Source organism: Panthera pardus, unplaced genomic scaffold (genome assembly GCF_024362965.1).
Source record: "Panthera pardus isolate Hobbes unplaced genomic scaffold, ASM2436296v1 HiC_scaffold_11, whole genome shotgun sequence".
Taxonomy (NCBI): domain Eukaryota; kingdom Metazoa; phylum Chordata; class Mammalia; order Carnivora; family Felidae; genus Panthera; species Panthera pardus.
In genome coordinates this window covers 34,961,781-34,981,302 of record NW_026526666.1, presented here as the reverse complement: position 1 = coordinate 34,981,302, position 19,522 = coordinate 34,961,781, and the positions used below count along the sequence as shown (strand labels likewise).

Below are 19,522 nucleotides of genomic sequence, written 5' to 3'. Positions count from 1 at the left end.
TTAGGGGGAAAGGGGATAAGCATATTATACAGAAAAATCAGAATTGTATTTTTATGCATCTTTAAGAAGAAAAGAAAGATGCTTCAATTCTTATTTATTTTTTGCCAGGAACTCTTTCTGACATCCTAATTAATGTTAGGGATTATCCTTTAGTTGTATCCTTCCTTTTGACTTAATATTTCCTGAGCTTTACAATACTGACTGCCTCACTGTAATATTCTGATCCTCATCAGAAATGGTCATTGACTGGTAAGGAGGAGATCAAGGGAAGAGGCTGGGCATTGTCAGGAAAGAGTGATGAATGTCAATTGATGATGAATGGGCTAACATTTTGGGGAACAGTCCTCAGGATTTATATCACTCTGTAATATTGTATTCTATATAGCTTTATATTACTTTATAATATTTATTCTAAGGAATATGAAAGTAAATACCCTTTCAAAGGAATTGTATTTCCATTGCCTTTTGAAAGTTTAAACAATTTTTATTTTAATTTAAATTGTGCTTTGCTTTTTTTTTCAAGTTTATTTTGAGAGAAAGAGAGTGCATGAGCTCAAGAGCATGAGCAGGGGAGGGTCAGAGACAGAAGGGGAGAGAGAGAGAGAGAGAGAGAGAGAGAGAGAGACACTCTCAAGCAGGCTCAGTGCAACCAGTGCAGAATCCTACGCAGGGCTCGGGGCTCTCGATCTCACAAACCTCAAGATCGTTACCTGAGCTAAAACTAACAGCAGGATACTTAACCGATGGAGCCACCCTGGCACCCTAGTGTCTTGCTTTTAAAAGATTCATGGTTTGCTATAGCCCAAGAGGTAGTAACTGAAAAGCTTTAAGTAGTTAATAACTGAGATTAGTTTTTCCTCCCTCTTTTATTTTATAAAAAACACCAGAAGGAAATTAAATGCTTAATTAAATTAAATTTGCTGAATGCTAGCATTACCATAACTAGTATTTGCACCATTTTTAAAAGTGTATTTATTTATTTATTTTGAGAGAGACAGAGCGCGAGTGGGGAAGGGTCAGAGAGAGAGGGAGAATCCCAAGCAGGCTCTACATTGTCAGCATGTTGGGCTCAAACTCATAAACTGTGAGATCATGACCTGAGCAGAAACCAAGAGTTGGATGCTTAACCGACTAAACAACCCAGGTGCTCCAGTATTTGCACCATTAATTGCTTATTGAGTATTTTGACAGTTTTCAGATAATCTGAATGTAGAGTAGGTTCGGCCCCAAATCAAAAAAGGCAGTGTTCGTTCTACATGGTATGGGAACAGGCATTCTGGAGGAGCCCATGCGAATATCATCAAAACACCAGCAGACCATCAAATATTGCTAGTCCAGCTTGCTGGGTCTTGTCTCAATCATGTTAGAGTGAAAATGGTGCTTCCGGCTTCCATCTGCTTGACTTTGCTTGGGGCAGAGTCCTGTTGAGCTGGCCTAATTACATTTCCTGGAAGACATCACATAGATCTGATTTGGGAGTTTCCAGAAATGACTATACCCATCTTAACACATACTGGAATCTAAGAAGATGCTATTTCCCCTTGTCATATTATTCTAAAGCAGACATTCAATTAAATTCAAAGAGCACATGTCTGCCCTCAAAGGAACGACTATGAGCAATTAAAAGAGAAAACAGAAACATGCGACAAAACAGCCACTTGTTGAGAAGCATGGGAGAATGAAACCATTGCAGATGGTTCAACACTTCCCTCAGTGGGTCAAACTGTGACATAGCCAAAATTCATCTTAGAAGTTTTTCAAAGCTTCCTCTCCCCACCCCACACACTGTTAGCAACTCCTATCCCTGCACTGCCTCTCTCAGTCAGGCTTAAACTGCTCCCTTCATAATCAAGATATATTCGCTCTGGAGTTCATTCTTTCAGATTCCTCCTAAGTGTCTGATTAAACCTAATAAGCCTATTTGTGCTAGGATCTTAGTAGATGAAAATAGCTTTAATCAATTCAATACCTTTTTTATTGAGTGAGGAAGTGCTAGACACTGTGCCTAATAATCTGTTTAAGAAACAGCTTCTCTAGGGGTGCCTAGGTGGCTCAGTCAGTTAGGCAAACAACTTCAGCTCAGGTCATGATGTCATGGTTTGTGGGTTCGAGCCCCACATTGGGCTGTGTGCTGACATCTCAGAGCCTGGAGCCTGCTTCAGATTCTATGTGTGTGTGTGTGTGTGTGTGTGTCTCTTTCTCTGCCTCTCCCCCTGCTTGCTCTCTATCTCTGACTCTCAAAAATAATAAATGTTAAAAAGAATTAAAAAAAAGAAATAAACTGTTTCTCTATTCATTTAAAAAATTGGGAACGAGTAGGAAGTCCTCCAATAAGGCAGTAGTTAAGTAAATCATGGTTCTCCATACCTATGGAATACCTTGCAGCCACTAGAAATAAAGATTTTGAAAATAATGCTTCCATCCATTCAGTTATGGACGTTAACTAAACTTATTGTGGATAATCACTTCACAATCTGCACACATGTCGTTATGCCATACATCTTAAACCTACACAGAGCTGTATGTCAATTATATCAATAAAACTGGGGGGAAAAAAGAATATGCTTTAGTATGGTCCCAGTTTTATTTTTAAAAATATGCATAGGAAAAAGCATAATGAAATATAATAGGAACTTTGTCCTTAATATGTGGGATTATATATTATTTTTATTTTCTGTACATGTTTCTGTACTACACAAATTTTCACCAAGGAACAAACGTTATTTTTTAAAGGCAGTTTCTCTCTGGAAGAGTTGTCGGTCTAGTCCAGAAGATACTAGATTGAAAACAAACTATTAGTATGTTATGATAAGTGTTATAGTTTTCTGTAAGAGCAACTAATCACCCATATACACAGGTGATGGAGGATTTAACAGCGACTGCCCATAATGATTTTGTGTTAAAGACTTTAGCACCGTAAGGAAAGGTACAGCTCACAATTCCTGATACAAATCTTTGGTGCCAGGTGTGTTTCAAAACTCAGACTTTTTTTTTTGGGGGGGGGGGCGCAGTTAGAAAGGTAATGTGAGTATATGCACTTACATAACACCCCTAATAGGCCTGGGCCAGCACTCCATAATCTAACATATTGATAGTCCCATTTAGTGAGGTGGGATTATTAGAATAAGAACTCTAAGGCTTCTCATGAGTCTAGGCCACCAAATTTGTTACTAAAAAGTCCTGTTTTCCAGAGCCATTTGGATTTCTGAATTGCAGACTGTGGACCCGGATGGGAAATGTGGGGGCTCAGCACCACACCCCATGCAGGGTGGTGTTGGTCATCTACCTCTCTGCCCCCAGTTCGTTAGGCCCAGCACTTGCTCTGATGGTAGGAGTCATAAAACTGATTTCAATTCACTGTTAGAGCATGTGATCATATCTGATCATAGATACATGCACTCCAGGAGTGAAAATGCTCTAATTCTGTCTTGAAGACACATGTACTTAAGAGGTCTGAGGTTGTTTTAAAGGTGAAAGAAATGTTATCATAAACACACTTCACAAACATCTAAAAGATGTGAAGAAATATGATGATCTAAGTAGAAGTAATATTAATAGACCTGGTAAAAATGCATTTCTCAGTAATTTTTAAAGCTTGTCTCTAAGCCAAACACTTCCTAATCTCTCTTGGAAGAACACTGACCGCTAAGTGACAAAGTGGCTGTGGTTTCAGACCTTAACTCTAATACTCCTGAGTTTATTGATACATAGCCAGTTCAGGGGAAATATATTATATTATATTATATTATATTATATTATATTATATTATATTATATTATATTATATTATTATAATATATAATGTGGGTTTTTTTTTCAATTTCTGTGGTATAATGAATTGCGTGCAATGTCTGAGCTAATACTACATACAACTGAGGACAAGTAGCGATTTCTATGAAGTGACAGAGAGGCAGTTTTGGGGGGGAAAATGCCAAGGATGATCAACCTTGACAGTTTTCTTGCTGACAGAAAGGACTAGAACAAAGGTTAAATCCTTCATTTTTAGAAAACTACTTTGTCTTTCAGGCTTGCTCCTCCAAGCTCAGCTAGTTCATGAAGATCAACCATTTGACTTTCTCCCATGGATACAAGATCTTCCACAGTCAGACTTGCCATACAGAGCCTCTGACAGAAAAAGGAATTTCTCCATGTTTCTACCAACTATACATTCAATGAATGTTGATTTATTAATGCCAGTTGACCATCAAGATCTAATTCTACAATAACCCCTCAAAATAATGATTTAGCAGTCATTACCACCTTCTCTTCAAGTAACATTATTTTTTTAATGTTTATTTATTTTTGAGAGAGAAAGAGAGACAGAGCTTGAGTGGGGGATGGGCAGAGAGAGAGGGAGACACAGAATCTTAAGCAGGCTCCGGGCTCTGAGCTGTCAGCACAGAACCTAACACAGGGCTCAAACTCATGAACTGCAAGATCATGACCTGAGCCAAAGTCGGATGTTTAACCAACTGTGTCACCCAGGTGCCCCTCTTGGAGTAACATTATTACCAGAACTATCACTATTTAGAGAATTCACTGATTTGACCTCCTCTATGCCTTCTCTGGCTGGAATCATAAAAACGGAAACATGGCCATAGGGCAAAGGCAGGCGAGCAACTTAAGGGACACATGTACCCTATGAGTCATTGGAAGTTGGCTATTTTGCACATTTTCATCCATGTTTTCACATCATACTAAATTCTTCCGAGCCACTGATAGACTACTGTGTGCTATAAAAAGCACTAGAGCTTTAATAAGTGTCTGTTTTCATGTTAAATTCATATTTTATCAGCCTACTATAGATTCCTGTCTTTATCACCATCACATTAAACATAATTATTACCTGTTTAATATCATATAATGCTGGTTAGGCCCCATAGAAAATAAATTAAGGATACTTGGTTCTTCTGGGACCTTATGGCTTTGAACAGATGATGACAACAGAGACACATGAGCTTTATAGTAAACAATGGCATGAATTAAATTGGTAAAATGTTATATTGAGAACAAATGAGGCAGTTCGCTTAGGTAGACCTTTAGTTGAGGAGTGTAGAGGCAATTATAAAAGCAATCCACAGGGAACTGCTTGTTTTTTAAAAGGCTTAATTAATTATTTAATTAAGACTCTCTTTCCTGGAGGAGGGAAAATCTGGAGATTTTGCAGATTTGTGACTGCAAAATAACTAAAATTCTGGAGTGGGAGAAATATTCCAAGACTTTTGTTATTTTTATATCCAAAGGTTGCAAGAAATGGCATCAGAACTAAGATCCAGCAAATTCTGTTCGATTTAAGTTTTGCCTTCAGCCACATGTCACTAAGAACAAATGTGCTATTTATATGGAGAAAAGTGTAAGGATTGTGCTCAAATGTATATTGGACTCAGACTTCAATGGTGCTCATAACTATAGAAAATGTTTTGGATTTTTTTAAGTGAACACAAATAATGTATTTTTATGAAAAAGTAACCATAATCTCCAAAACAAAAAATATATACTGAGTGGCATTATTTTACATTTTTGCAAAATGGAGGACAGCTGGATTCCTCTATCTTCTGCATTCAATCTATTGCAAATCTTGTTTTTTAAAAAATAACGATTGTATAGGGGTGAGTGGGTAGCTCAATTGGTTTAGTTTCAGTCTCTTGATTTTGGCTCAGGTCATGATCCCAGGGTTGTGGGATCAAGTCCTGTGTTGAACTCTGCACTGAGCATGGAGCCTGCATAAGATTCTCTCTCTCTCCCCCACTCTCTGCTCCTCTATCCTGCTCATGTTCTCTTTCTCTCTCTCTAAAAAAAAGAATAATAATAATGATTGTATATATTTAAAGAGTACAACGTGATGTTTGATATAAATATACATAGTGAGATAATTATAGTTAACCTAAAAAACATGTTCATCTCCAAACACATTTTCTTTTAATAAAAATTTTTAAATGTTTACTTATTTTTGAGAGAGAGAGAGCAAGCAGGGGAGGGGCAGAGAGAGAGGGAGACACAGAATTCGAAGCAGGCTCCAGGCTCTGAGCTGTCAGCACAGAGCCCGATGCTGGGCTCCAACTCATGAACCTTGAGATCATGACCTGAGCCGAAGTCAGATGCTCAACTGACTGAGTCACCCAGGCAACCCCAAACACATTTTCTTTTGTGTGTGTGTGGCAAGAACACCTGAAATCTACTCTCTTAGCAAATTTCCAGTATACAATAAAGTTTTGTTAACTACACTCATGCTATACACGAGATTTCAAGATAATATAGAAAATAAATGCTAATACATTAGATATATAAATGGACACATTTTAGCAGCATCAGTAAGACACTTAAAAGTCAATGAACTTTGAGAGCAAATTATTATGAGGCCATGTTTATACAAGCATGTCTCAATAGCTGGAGTTCAAGCATTTAATTTACTTTGTCCAGGATAAACTGAATTAACAAAAGACAATGGGCCTAATTCTAATATCTGTCTCCCTAGTGCCATATTGACACAGCTGAAACCCTCCAAAATGTGGCAAGTGAATTCTTTTAGCTAGAAAATATTCATGATTTGTTTTCTGCAAATATCTCAATATTTTAAAAGAGCATCTTTGAGAAAGTTACACGAGAAAGATACCTACTACAAAGTGACAGAGATCACCTTGCTGTCACTCTTACTCTCTGGCAAGCAAATGTGGAGCTGAGCCTTCTATCCAAAGGCTCACTTCCACGGGGTGACTTCTATAGATGCATAACTTACTTTGCTACAAAGCATACAAAATATGGTTTTCTGGAGATAAGGATGAAAATCCACTGGAATGAGAGCTGCCATCTATACTTTAAAATGTTAGAAATAAAATGCTCTTAAACAGAGGAAATCCTCAAAGAGATACCTTAGTAGGGGGATGCCCAGCAGAGTTTTCAAAACATGCACAAACTATCCACAAAATTGAAAGCCCCTCAACCCCCTGCAAAAGGCTAATGGAAAAATGGTCCTGACAGAATTCAGCTCTTATAAGTCAATCAGGACCTGAATAACACAATCGCAGTGCAGAGAGTTAGAATCCTCCTGTGAGGCATTTTCCCTAAGCATTGGTTAGGATTTTATTATAGGCTACCATGACATTTTTGTCTTTAACATTTCGGCCAGAGTGTATATTTATTCATTCATTCAACCATCACATGCCTACTGGATGCCAGCACTGGGGATGCAAAATGAATATGCTATGGCCCCCAAACTTCTTGAATCTGACAAGAAGTAAAAAGCACATAGAGAATATTATTGCTGTTCAAAAATTTAGGGTGATGTCAAGAAAAACAGTCAACTCCATTTACGGAACTTCATCAATAGAAACAAATAGAAGGGTAGTCCAGACAATGGAAATGACATTTATGAAGGTGTGGGGACAGAAATAAAGGTACTTTGGGGTCATGGCAGAACAGCTCAAAATGAGTCAATGTGGGGGGGGAGGTGCCTGGCTGGCTCAGGAAGTAAAGCATGTGACTCAATCTCACGGTCATGAGTTCAAGCTTCATGTTGGGCATAGAGTTTACTTAAAAAACAGTCAATGGGGATAAAGAGATAGGCCAGATGACCAATGGAGAAGAAATCTTTGATGGAAGTTAAAAGCAAAGAAATGACCAGAATTACATTATTATATTTAAGGACAACACTTGGGAGTAGCATGATGTAATGTCTCCAGAACAACTGGATGTTTAATTGGCCAAGGTAAGTTGTGAGAGATGTTACATCTTTGTCCACAGAAGAGACACTGGCCTCTTTCAAATGAATGGCTTGGTCCTTATCTCAGGAGTTGTCCTTGAATACTGGACCACCAATTGAGGGAAGCTGAAGAAGGCTTTACTCCCAGACAGATGACCAAGAGAGTACTTGAGAACCCATGGCCAACATCTTTCAATGAAACGCATGTTACATGGGGTACTTCAAGCTCTGTTGTTGTCAGCAATGCAGATCCCAGGAAAGGGCAGTAGACAGAACTGTCTACATGATCACAGCAATTGTTAAATAACGGCCCAAGAAAGCCATTTAATATAACTGCTCATATTCCTTCATCTTCAAACGTCAACCTCTGCCGTAATTATTCTGCTAATCAATAATTTTCTTTCAATATAATCCATATTTTCCTTATTTCAATATAATATTGTTTTTCCAAGTGGTTTTATTATTATTTTTAAATGAATTTTATTTATTTAGTTTTCTGAAGTGGTGGCACATACACATAGTTCAAACATCAAAAGATAGAGAAGGATATACAGCAAAGGTTCCTTTCCACCCCGTCCTCTGTCAAGTTCCTACAGCCCCACAAAGAAGTAAACAACATTATCAGTTTCTCATTTATTCCCAGGACGTTTAGAATGGATATACAAACCAGTACAAGTATAGACTCTTTTCTTTTTTTTCATCCCAACAGTACACTCTTTTGGCACCCTTTTTTCCCTACCTACAAATAAATCTTGGAGATTGTATTAATAAACTTGGGCGACCATAAGAAAACCCATAGATTATGCGGCTTAAACAACAGAAGTTTATTTTCTCACAGTTCTGGAGACTGGAAATCTGAGGTCAGGGTGGCAGTATGGTTGGGTTCTGGTGAGAGCTGTCTCCCTGGCTTGCCGATGGCCACCTTCTCACTGTGTCCTCACTAGGGAGAGAGAAACAGTATGTCTTCCAGTGTCTGTTATTATAAAAACAGTGATCCCACCCTGATGCGATCCCATCTTTATGACCTCATCTAACCCCAATTACTCCCCAAACACCATAACATTCAGGTTTAAAGCTTCAACAACACAGGAATTGGGGGGATGGGGAGACACACCCAGTTTATAACAGAGATCTTTCCATATAAACACATAAGGAGCTTCTCGATTTTTTTTTAACAGTTACACAGTATGCTATTGTTACCATATACATCTTTAAGGTTGAAACTGAGAAAACTAAAGCTGTCCTTAATCATTCCTTATTAATAGGATATGCAGAAATAAAATAAGAGGACACGAGTCCTAGAGATTGAAGTGATATTTCTGATGAGTTTACACATAAACTGGAATTATATGCTGATGATTGCTAGAAATGTATAAAAACTTAAGCAATATGTTTAATATACATTTACTAGCCCATCATTAGATCTTCCAAACTTTAGCTTTCTAAATCAAATATGGTTGAAATGATATCCTAATATGAAGTTACTGACTATATTTGAAGATGTCAAATTATATAAAACACATAGCTATGAAATGTATTTTTTTCATGTCAATGCTTATAAACAATGGTCAGCTTACACCTGTTCTTAACTAGACATGTTATACAGGCCATTCTAAACATGTTAGTATATATTTAGGTTTTGAGAAAGGTATTAGTGTAGAAAAAGATTTAGTGATCTTTATGAATAAAGTTCAAATGGTTATTCAGTTCATAAAAGGGAAAGAATCCAGAATGAGGAAGAGAAAAAAAGTATGGCCACAAAATACTTCTGGACAACCTTACCAAAAGCAAAATAAGACGGTGTGCTATCCCAGCAGCTTGAACTATCACTGCCTGAAGAAAGAGAAGGCAGAAGGCAGAGACAGAGTGAAGACAGGTGAACAGAATAATATGTTCTTAAAATATAGCTTAAATTGGATTCAGGGATAAGAGAGCAAGGAATCAAAACAGGAACCAAGGTTTCAAGCCTAGGTGACTAAAAAGTAACACTGTTGGCTGAGATAGGGTGGAAGATATTTAGGATGGGGTAAGAGTTTATTTTATATACCTCATGTTTGGGGCTAGTGAGATATGTAGGTTAAAATTACAGTGGGCATTTAACAGGATGAAGGGAAGAGACAGAGATAAGATTTGTTTTAACAAGTATTTATGAGAACAAAAGAGAGGGGGCAGGGTAAGTAGGAGCAAGAACAGAATGATAGAGACAACTCCCATTCAGAGGAAGGAAAAAGACGGGCATTAAAGGAGAGAGAAGAGTACTTAGAGAGGTGAACCAAAGCAGTGAGTTACAGACACTGAAAGAGGAGGGCAGAGTCAAATGTGCCACATACTGGAAGAAGACTCAAAGATGTGGACACCTGCCCCCGCCCTCCCATCCTCAACACATTACGACACATCAGATTTTAAGACATTAAGTAATGAGTTGATAGGGAGAAAGTAAAGTCAAGAAATACATTACATTGATAATTTTTTGAGATGACTGTTAAGAAAGATAGGATAATGATGTTATTCCATATTTATATTACACTTTACAGTCATAGAGTACATCCACATTCATTATCTCTTTTGATGATATCTCAAGGGGACAGTCCTGTAGGTAGATGTGTGGAGAAAGGTGCAGCAAAGGGGTAATCGAAGATGTAAACAGAAGTTGGCATAATGGATGGAGTTAGTTTCCCAGGGAGGTGAAAGAGGAAAGAATTTGGTGCCGGAAAACAGTTGGGATACTTCTAATTTTGACACAGAAAAAAGCAACAGTGAGTTGTTAAAGACACTATTTTGAGGTAAAAATAGTTAAGAAAGATTCATGACTAAAGCCTTGAAAGTAATCAAGGCAACCTTGAATGGAGAGCCCGGATGACAGGAGGCTCTGGGGCTCCTGTGACATGAGCGGGGAATGTTGATTTTGGCATAAAAAGTCAAAACAGTCTCCTCCCCCAGTCATGATCTCCCCATATCTCTAATATAATACCATGTTCTCCTATGAACCAAATAGTGAGTGGACACCGAAATACTGGAGCCAAGAGCAAACAGTTCAGTGTCTTAAATAAACCCAGCTGAGAGTTTTGGAGAAGTCCCTCCACTATAGAACTCAATTTATAAGTCTGCTTTGAGTTCCTACCCCCAACCCCTCTCCACAGGAAGCAAAAGCATTAAGCAAGCTGTTAGAATAATGCATTTCCCCCAGGACTTTTTCAAAGGACAGGAAGTCAGTCTGTGGTCCAGCCTCCAGCCACCCTCTAGAGAGTTGTGCTTTTTCTTTTCTTTTCTTTCTAGTTTATTTATGTATTTGAGAGAGAGGGAGGGAGGGAGGGAGGGAGGGAGGGAGGGAGAGAGAGAGAGAGAGAGAGAGAGAGAGAGAGAGAGAGAGAGAGAGAGAGAATATCCCAAGCAGGCTCCATGCTCATTGCAGAGCCCAAATCAGGGCTCAGTCTCACAACTGTGAGATCATGACCTAAGCCAAAATCAATAGGAGCCAGAATCAATTAGGAGTCAGTCACTTAAATGACTGAGCCACCCACATGCCCCTAAGAGTTCTGCTTTTTCTAAGATAGTACCCAAGTGTCTGTAACTTTCTCCATTAAAAGACATGCATGTTAAGAAATAAATTTAAGTCTGTACTCTATGAGCTAATACGTTGGGAGGCAAAAATATGGTAAGTTTCCCTTTTTGGCTGAAAAATCCACATGACATGTCCACCTGGGCCCTGTAGTATCTTAGCTAGACATCCTGAGATTCTAGTTTTTTGGCTCTTTAAACCAACTCTACCATTAAAATATTAATTTCTTTATTACATCTCATATAAGATAAAGGTTACTATCTTTGCTTGCTCCAATGAACTTCCTTCCATGAAGAGAAAAAAATAAAACCAACACCTTAATGATAAGGGTCAACATGAACTCTTGATTGGACCAATCATATTACCCCATCTTCCTGGCTTGGTGTGCGGTTTGGGAGGGAGTATGCAACCTCCATTGATCCAATACAAGTCATTCTTGGGATTGTTTCCAGGCTGGAGCCAAATGGGAAGAAATCCTCTTTCTTTGCTGGTAGAAGAGCTTCTAGGAAAAGATGAGAGACCAAAGTTATTGGAAGCCATGTTCCCCATGGTATAGAGACAGCTATCTGCAAAGATAACCTTGTCAGAAATAGAAATAGAAACTCTTGTCAGAAATAGAGAGCGTAAGCCCTAAAAGTGTTCCTGACATTGAATGCAGACATCTCTATGATCAGTTCCCTACAACCTGTGTTTGGGTTACACCAGCCAATAAGTTTTCCTTTTTGTGTGTGCAAGTTGGGATTTAGCCACTTGCAATCCAAAGTACCCCAACTTGTGCACAGAATACCATATGCTTACAAGGTGCTCAATAAATACATGTTGATTATTTGCTTGCTTTGGTGTTACTGATTTTTCTACACTTTTTGCTTCTGAACTTTTTTGTGTGTCCTACAACCTCATTCTCAGTGAGGCTTGATCAAAAGTCAGGCTGCAATTTTCCGATAATAACTGGGAACCTTATCCCCCCAAAGCTGGCCAAGGCCATTTAATATGTCTGTGTTTCAGCTTCCTAATCTGTAAAACATGGAAAATAATAATAGCAGCTACTTATCTAGCATCCACTATATTCCAAGTACTGGCCTAATGCTTAACATACATTAGTCTAGTTCCTAATGCAACTTTGTAACACATGCATAACAATCCCCATTTTACAGACGGGGAAGCTGAGATTCAATGAGGTGAAATGAATTGACCAAGGTCATATAGCTTGAGTGACAGAATTCTGATCCATAGCCAGGTCTGTCAGAGTCTGTGCTCTTTCCAATGTCCTATGATGCCCTACTTATTCAAAAAGCATTTGCATGTGTATAATAAGATAATGCAGGTAAAATTGCCCTAAAAATAAAAAGTGATCAAAAATCGTTCTCCAATTGGCAACAAAAAAATGTGGAAGTGGGCCCAAATATTAGCAAGGAAGATTTAGGCTTAGAACATTCTGACTACTCCAATTATGGCATTAGAAATAGTAATTGAAAAAATAAAAGCTGAATCTTATATAAATGAGACATTTTATGAAGACAGAAAGTATAGCCAAGATTCGGCTCCATTTTTGAAGCCTCAATAAAACTCTAAAAGATATAAGCTAAGTTAGCTTTGCTATGCTAGGGAGACATTTCTAATTTCCTCACTGAACCATCAATATGGAGGACCTGGCATTTCCTTCGTGGCCCTGTTAATGAAGTTGCTAGTAAAATATGAATATTTTCGCTTACAGATCCAGATGGTAATATCACTAGTGTTTAAAAGAAACAAACATATAGCCATGGTGTCTATGTATCATTGAAGTATGCAAATCCTATTTTTGTATAAGTTAACTGAAAGAAGGTTAAGACCAGGGCTACATGTTAAATGACATTTTGTAGAAAAATGCCTGTGTTCCTCAAGCTATAACAACTATTTCAAACAAATTCAAGGAAACCATTTTATGAACTGTCTGCTATATGCCCATTTTCTTCATTAGACTATGCCGCTTTGGGCATAGAAATTGTGTCTTACTCATCTTTTTATCTCTAGAATCTAGTATAGGTAGAATTTGGCACAGGTTGCAATAGTACTTCTGTGGGTCCTGGGAATGTTAGCCTGCATGAACTTCTTCCACCATAAAAAATATTGAAAATTGTATTTTATGACCATATTGGTAAAAAAAGATGAATAGATTAGTTCTATATATTTAAACATTTTCTTTGACCTAAAATTTCTTTTTTTTTTTCCTCCTGATTTTAAAGGAAGTTAAAACATTTGCATGGGCCCCTAAAAGTCCTGTGGGTTGCAGGTGCTATGCCTATCTTGCATATGGATAAGTCAGTCCTGTTATGTGTTAAATACAATTTGGTTGAATGAATGAAATGAATAAATGATTTAAAATTAGTATTTAACTGGTGGTAGGAATTCTTAAAGCTTCTATGTTGAAGTCACTTTCAGTTTAAAATATTTTCAAAAAGCAAATAATAAAATTATCAAAAAGTACTAATATTCATTTAATCTGAAGCCAACTATTGATGTACTACTGTAAACAAATTTAAAAACCAAAAGTAGCATAGAAAGTAGCAAAATAAATATTTTAAAATAATGTCAGACATTGTTATAATTTTGAACAAATACAACACACCTCTCATTAAACTTTAACTATTTTCTTTTATAAACTCTGACATTCCAAGAAAGTCAGTTCATAAGTTAGATGTTTAAAAAATGGGGGTTTAGGGGCACCTGGGTGGCTCAATCGGTTAAGCCTGTGACTCTTGGTTTTGGCTCAGGTCATGACCTTGGGGTTTATAGATCAAGCCCTGTGTCAGGCTCTGTGCTCCAGCACAGAGCCTGCTTGGGATTCTCTCTCTCCCTCCCTCTCTGTCCCTCCCCTGCCTGCACTCTCCTCTCTCTCAAAATAAATAAATAAACTTAAAAAAATATGTGGGTTTAGGGGCGCCTGGGTGGTTCAGTTGGTTGAGTGTCTGACTCTTGATTTCAGCTCAGGACATGATCTCACGGTTCATGAGAGGGAGCCCTGCGTTGGGCTCTGTGCTGAGAGAGCAGAGCCTCCTTGGGATTCTCTCTCTCCACCACCGCCCCCCCTCAAAATAAATAAATTTTTAAAATGTGGGTTTATGCTTGGAGCTACATAATTATTGACTATAATTAAGTTAAACACGTGCCCAAAATGCTAGAGCTGCTGCCTTTCACAACATTGCTTTTGGAACTCAGCATTTCTCTACTGTTGTTTTCAAAGACATCTTTTTTAAACGGAAAATTGATTGATGAAATCTTAGCCATGAATAAATGCTAATGCATACACTAAATTAAAATGCTGTCATTTTATAAGAAAGCCTTATTGGCTAACTGTGCTATTTCTTCTAGTAATTCAAAGTCTAGTGTTTAATTTACAAAATGAAATGCAGAAATCAATTATTCAGTTCATAGTATGATAAGACTGATTTTCAGAGTTATGTTTCGGGAAGCAAACAGACTGACTTATTCACTGACTTAAAATGCGAAGTCTCATATCTGAGCCATTTTCCCCACTTCAAAATGTATTGAACAATGTTCAAACTATGAGGAATCATTTTTGCATTGTCTAGACAGAGTTGTGTGCAAATTAATATCTGGATAATAATTCAGATTCACCCTTCCAAAAAAGGGTATCATACATATAAAGTAGTGCTAGTATTTATGGGATGGACATTTACCAGAATTGCTCTTAAAGGCTACATAATAAAAGTGGATTAAAGCTGCCTAAATTAATTAACCATAGACACTGAAATGGATTCAGCTAATGGATTCTGCCTCTTCAGAGAGTGCCTCTTTTAATAATAAAACAAAAGCAAAAAAACATGTTTTCCTCCCTTTTTTCATAACATCTCGCCATCTGACCAAGGGCAGGAGGGAGAGTAGGACTGCTCACACCATCCCTGAGCCAGCAGGAGGGAGAGGTCATCTAGTGATCAGACACTCCTGCTTCTCTCCAAGGGCAAATGGGCTGCCTCCGCAGCTGTCACATCCTGCTGCCCTTCGAAACAGGAAACCAGTCTAGAGTTTCAAGCTTACCTTCGGCATTGCATTACTGAAGCGGCAGTCTTGCCAGATCCTCGTAAAAGCCTGTTATATGTGAAGGTGGTGAAGGTTTTGAGGGTTTGGCAAACAGGAGGGCATTTATGTTTGGGACGGGGCACTATCTGGCTCAGCTATCTGCCATCTATTGGATGACTGCAAGACAGAGAGGTGAAACAAGCAAAGAAGAGTGGAAGACATACAAGGTCATTTGGTCCATCTCATGCCATTAGGTAGAATCACATTCCCACGCACAGCTGAACTAATAAAGGGTCTTGTAATGAGACTGCTAGCTGCCCAAAGGCAAGTAAGGAGGAGCTTCAAAGATCTAGGTTGTGAATTGACAAATCACAGTTTTTCAACTTGCTTTTCAGTCAGACAAGCCCCTATTTTCCCATGTTTCCCACACCACGTCCTGCTTTGGCCCTCTTATTGCTCATTAGCAGTTCCAGCAGAGGGCAGGCAGGGGAAAGGAGAAGAGACGTATGTTGTAGCAGCCGATCAAGAGTCTTCTGAACATGTTAAGGCAAATTTTCTCAACTACTAAGAGCAACAACGGTCTTTTTGTCCAAATGTTGTTCTTGTTATTTGTTGTGTATCTGTCTATATAAGATATTACCACTTTTCACAGTCTCCTCTCTCAGGGAGTTTACAGTCTGGTTTGGGAAAGCAAAATGAAGACACATGACATAGTGAGAAAGCCATGCTCTAAAGCATCCCAAGCTATCCCAAGTAAAGTCATGGTTTCAAGAGAAAGAAGACAGGTCTGTGAGTGCTGACAGTGCTAACATTTATAGATTGAAAGTAGAAATTGAAGTAAATAATTAGTGCAGAGAAGTGAGAATCAATGTCTGAGCAAGTGTAATTGCCGAAAATTCTCTGAACAGGCTTGCGTGACAGCCTCATAGAGAGGACTTGCAGGCATCCTGTTAGAATTTGGTTTATGTGGAACAGGTCTCATCAGACCTCAGCACCAGGCCTCTGCAGTGATCAGCCAAAGTGAAGGGACTGGTTGGCATTCAGGACTGGCTGGCATTCCTGGAGGAAAAAAATTCAGTATCTTTCCATATCATCCATTAAGGTCTGTGTGACAGTGTCATGAGCAACTCGCTATGGGGAGGTCTTCATCAGATAAACAGGGCTGCAGAATTCATAGCCAAGGAATGCGGGCTGGAGAGGCACTCCCAGCCACAGCTGCTACCTGAACACCCAGGACTGGCTGGGAACCAAGGAGACGTGCTGAAACCAGGAGCCTCGGCGACGAATGGCAATGTTACAGCCGCTTAATCCTGAAATGAAAAGTAATTGCTTCTGGCTTAAAGAATAAAGGAAAAACAAGATCAGCTTTGGCTGAATTACATTTTTTTCCCCCAAAACAACCATGCTGTAGACCAAGGTTCTGAAACCTGCTTGGTATTTGAAAACGTGAGGAAATGGATGTTTTCTGTCAATATAATTTAAATCCATCCAGAAGCACTGATATATAAGAGCACTTGAATGCAAATACATTTTGATTAACATGATTAAATCAAATGTGTGTACTTTCAGCTATAAGGGATGACATCGGAAATTTAGCTTACCTAAGTATAATTTTAGAAAGTCAGTCTTCAAAATAGCTGCTTCTCTCTTTTCTTTTGTTTTCTTTTTCAAAGCATTTTCTACCGAAAAGTCTCAGCAGAGGCTACCAGAGCTCCTGTTTTGTACAGGTAAAACTGAAAATGGAGAAATATGGGAGCAGGGGGGAGGGGAAAGATATCTTAATACTTGTAATATATTCCTATGATGAAATTGTCTTTTCTACAGAAAAAAGAATTCATAAAGGAACTGCCAGAAGTTCAAATTATTGTTAGAAGGATCTAAAGATGGCTTTAACCCACAACTGAGTAAGTAATATTCGTATTTTTACTTGTTTACCTCTCAAGAGGGCTACAGAATGGCAAATGTCAGATTTTCTGTATACAGAGTCTCCATTTCCTGGAGAGCAAGAAGGCACTGACAAAGAGTAAAAACACAGCAAGAGTGAGAACAAAGAAATCTTGCCTTCAAGTTTAAATATATGTATTCGTTTAAAATATTTGCGGCAGACTCACAATGATATGGAGAAAACTAATTAAAATACTTCTTATTTCCTAAAGCCATATAAAATTGCCTACATAAACAATGATTTCACATGATTTCACCTAATACCATAAGCCTTCACAGGAGTATCATCAGCCAATAATAACCGGTAAGGAATAAATCTCACTTTGTCTTCCTGCCATCATTCTGTACAAATACTAATATTATAAAACTAATATGACACACGCTATCCTACTGCAGGTGCTAACATTGAGGACATTCCTTACAGAAAAACCAAGGCTATTTAACAGTCATTATTCACAGCATATATTTCCTTCTTCATTAATTCAAATAAGAAAATTTGTTTTAATGTTTATGTATTTTGAGAGGGGGGAGGGGCAGAGAAAGAAGGAGAGAGAGAATCCCAAGGCAGCTCCATGCTGTCAGCCCGATGAAGGGTTCGATCCCACAAACCAGGAGATCGTGACCTGAGCCGAAATCAAGAGCTGGATGCTCAACTGACTGAGCCACCCAGGAGCTCCCTGCTGCCAAGATACTGCTTTTACCAGAAGTTTTTTGGATACCACCAGTTTCTACATTTTATTTAATCTAACAGAACAGCATCATGGCACTGACAACTATGCCCACTTTCCTGTGAGCTCAAGCCGGTGACTGTGCAAAGCCAGCCACAGACCCAATAACTTGACACAGTAATCATAAACATAAGGGCTTTTTTATTTTTATTTTATTTAAAAAAAAATTTTTTTTTAACGTTTATTTATCTTTGAGACAGAGAGAGACAGAGCATGAATGGGGGAGGGGCAGAGAAAGAGGAAGACACAGAATCGGAAGCAGGCTCCAGGCTCCAGGCTCTGAGCCATCAGCCCAGAGCCTGACGCGGGGCTCGAACTCATGGACCACGAGATCGTGACCTGAGCTGAAGTCGGACGCTTAACCGACTGAGCCACCCAGGCGCCCCACATAAGGGCTTTTTTAAAATGAAGGGTGTCATACAGCCCATTATGTAAAGAAACAGCCACGAACAACACTGAGAATACAAAGAAAATCGACAGCTGATGTATTGTGCTCTCTGCTGGAATATGACACACAGCCAGTGACCCTGAAAGCCACAATATTTCCAAAGATGGAAGGACCACGGCACTTAGTAACACTTTGAATATTAAAAAAAAAGAGCAGTCCTTTTTACATCAATACTCTGTCATTCTATGCCAGGAAAGGGGACTGAGTGTGGAGATGGCCCCACTTTTCTTTTTTATGCTCAGCATGATTCAGGTGTTAGCAAGGTTTCTATTCCCATTAAAGAGAAGACTTAGACAAGATTTCTATTCTTACAAAACATGAGAGTGTCAAAAGGAAATATAAATCTAAAGCATAATGTAAATATATATTTTAATGGAGATACACAGTACTCAAAAAAGGTTGAGGTGATTAGAAAGTGTACGCAATGTTGTTCAATGCAATTTTAACCCACATATATCACTAGCAGGTTTAAGGCAGTCTGGGTTTTCTATGTAAAAAAAATGAAATTAGAGAAATGTAATCTCTCACGTCAAATATTATTAAATCGTCAATGACACATTTTCTTCAAACCCTCTTACTCTCATACCAGATGACCTTGGGAAGAAGCAAAGATCTTTCTTTGCCCAGGGACTTCAATTACCGACTCACTCTTTAGTACCTGAATTTTGCTTTCTGGAATTACTGACAATTCAAGTATGATTTTCAGCATCCCCCACTGGGTGAACTAACTAACCCCCAAGTGCCTCACAACATGCTTTCTGAAAAGAAATATCTCTCTTCAAATTATACTTCATAAAAAGTGAAGATTAATGAGATTTTAAGATACAGACTTAATGGGGTTTTATTCTCCCCACCTCCTGGTCAGTATTCACCCTCCTCTTAAGCACCCTGCTGTCCTCTTTTCCTACTGTGAATTTTGAAGAGATTCTGAGGAACAGACCCTCAGAAGTCAGCAGAGGTGACTTCACTGAAGTGTTGCTTCACCTGAACCCAGCGGGTAGGGGCTGTAGAGGACTTTACACACCACATTTGGAAAATACAGCAAGCAGAGAGTAAACTTAGAAGGTTTCCCAGGACTGCTCTAATACTGACATTATTTAATTTCTTTAAAAGATGATTGACTAT

At 38.5% G+C, this 19,522-nt stretch overlaps 1 protein-coding gene across 7 annotated transcripts in view; it reads right to left on the bottom strand.

The window, feature by feature from the left end:
* The window catches only part of DDAH1 (dimethylarginine dimethylaminohydrolase 1), a 241,762-nt gene that overhangs the window by 148,392 nt on the left and 73,848 nt on the right, over positions 1–19,522 (bottom strand). For 3 of the 7 annotated variants that reach the window (XM_053893063.1, XM_053893065.1, XM_053893053.1), the window contains exons 3-5: positions 16,879–17,010; positions 11,574–11,759; positions 8,535–8,638 (exon numbers count right to left, since the gene is read on the bottom strand). The gene's annotated coding sequence lies outside the window, so the exon portion shown is untranslated. Of the gene's footprint in view, positions 1–8,534; positions 8,639–11,573; positions 11,760–15,295; positions 16,425–16,499; positions 16,588–16,878; positions 17,011–19,522 lie in introns of those variants that run through there. The other 4 variants (XM_053893059.1, XM_053893075.1, XM_053893071.1 and 1 more) reach the window with 4 other exon arrangements.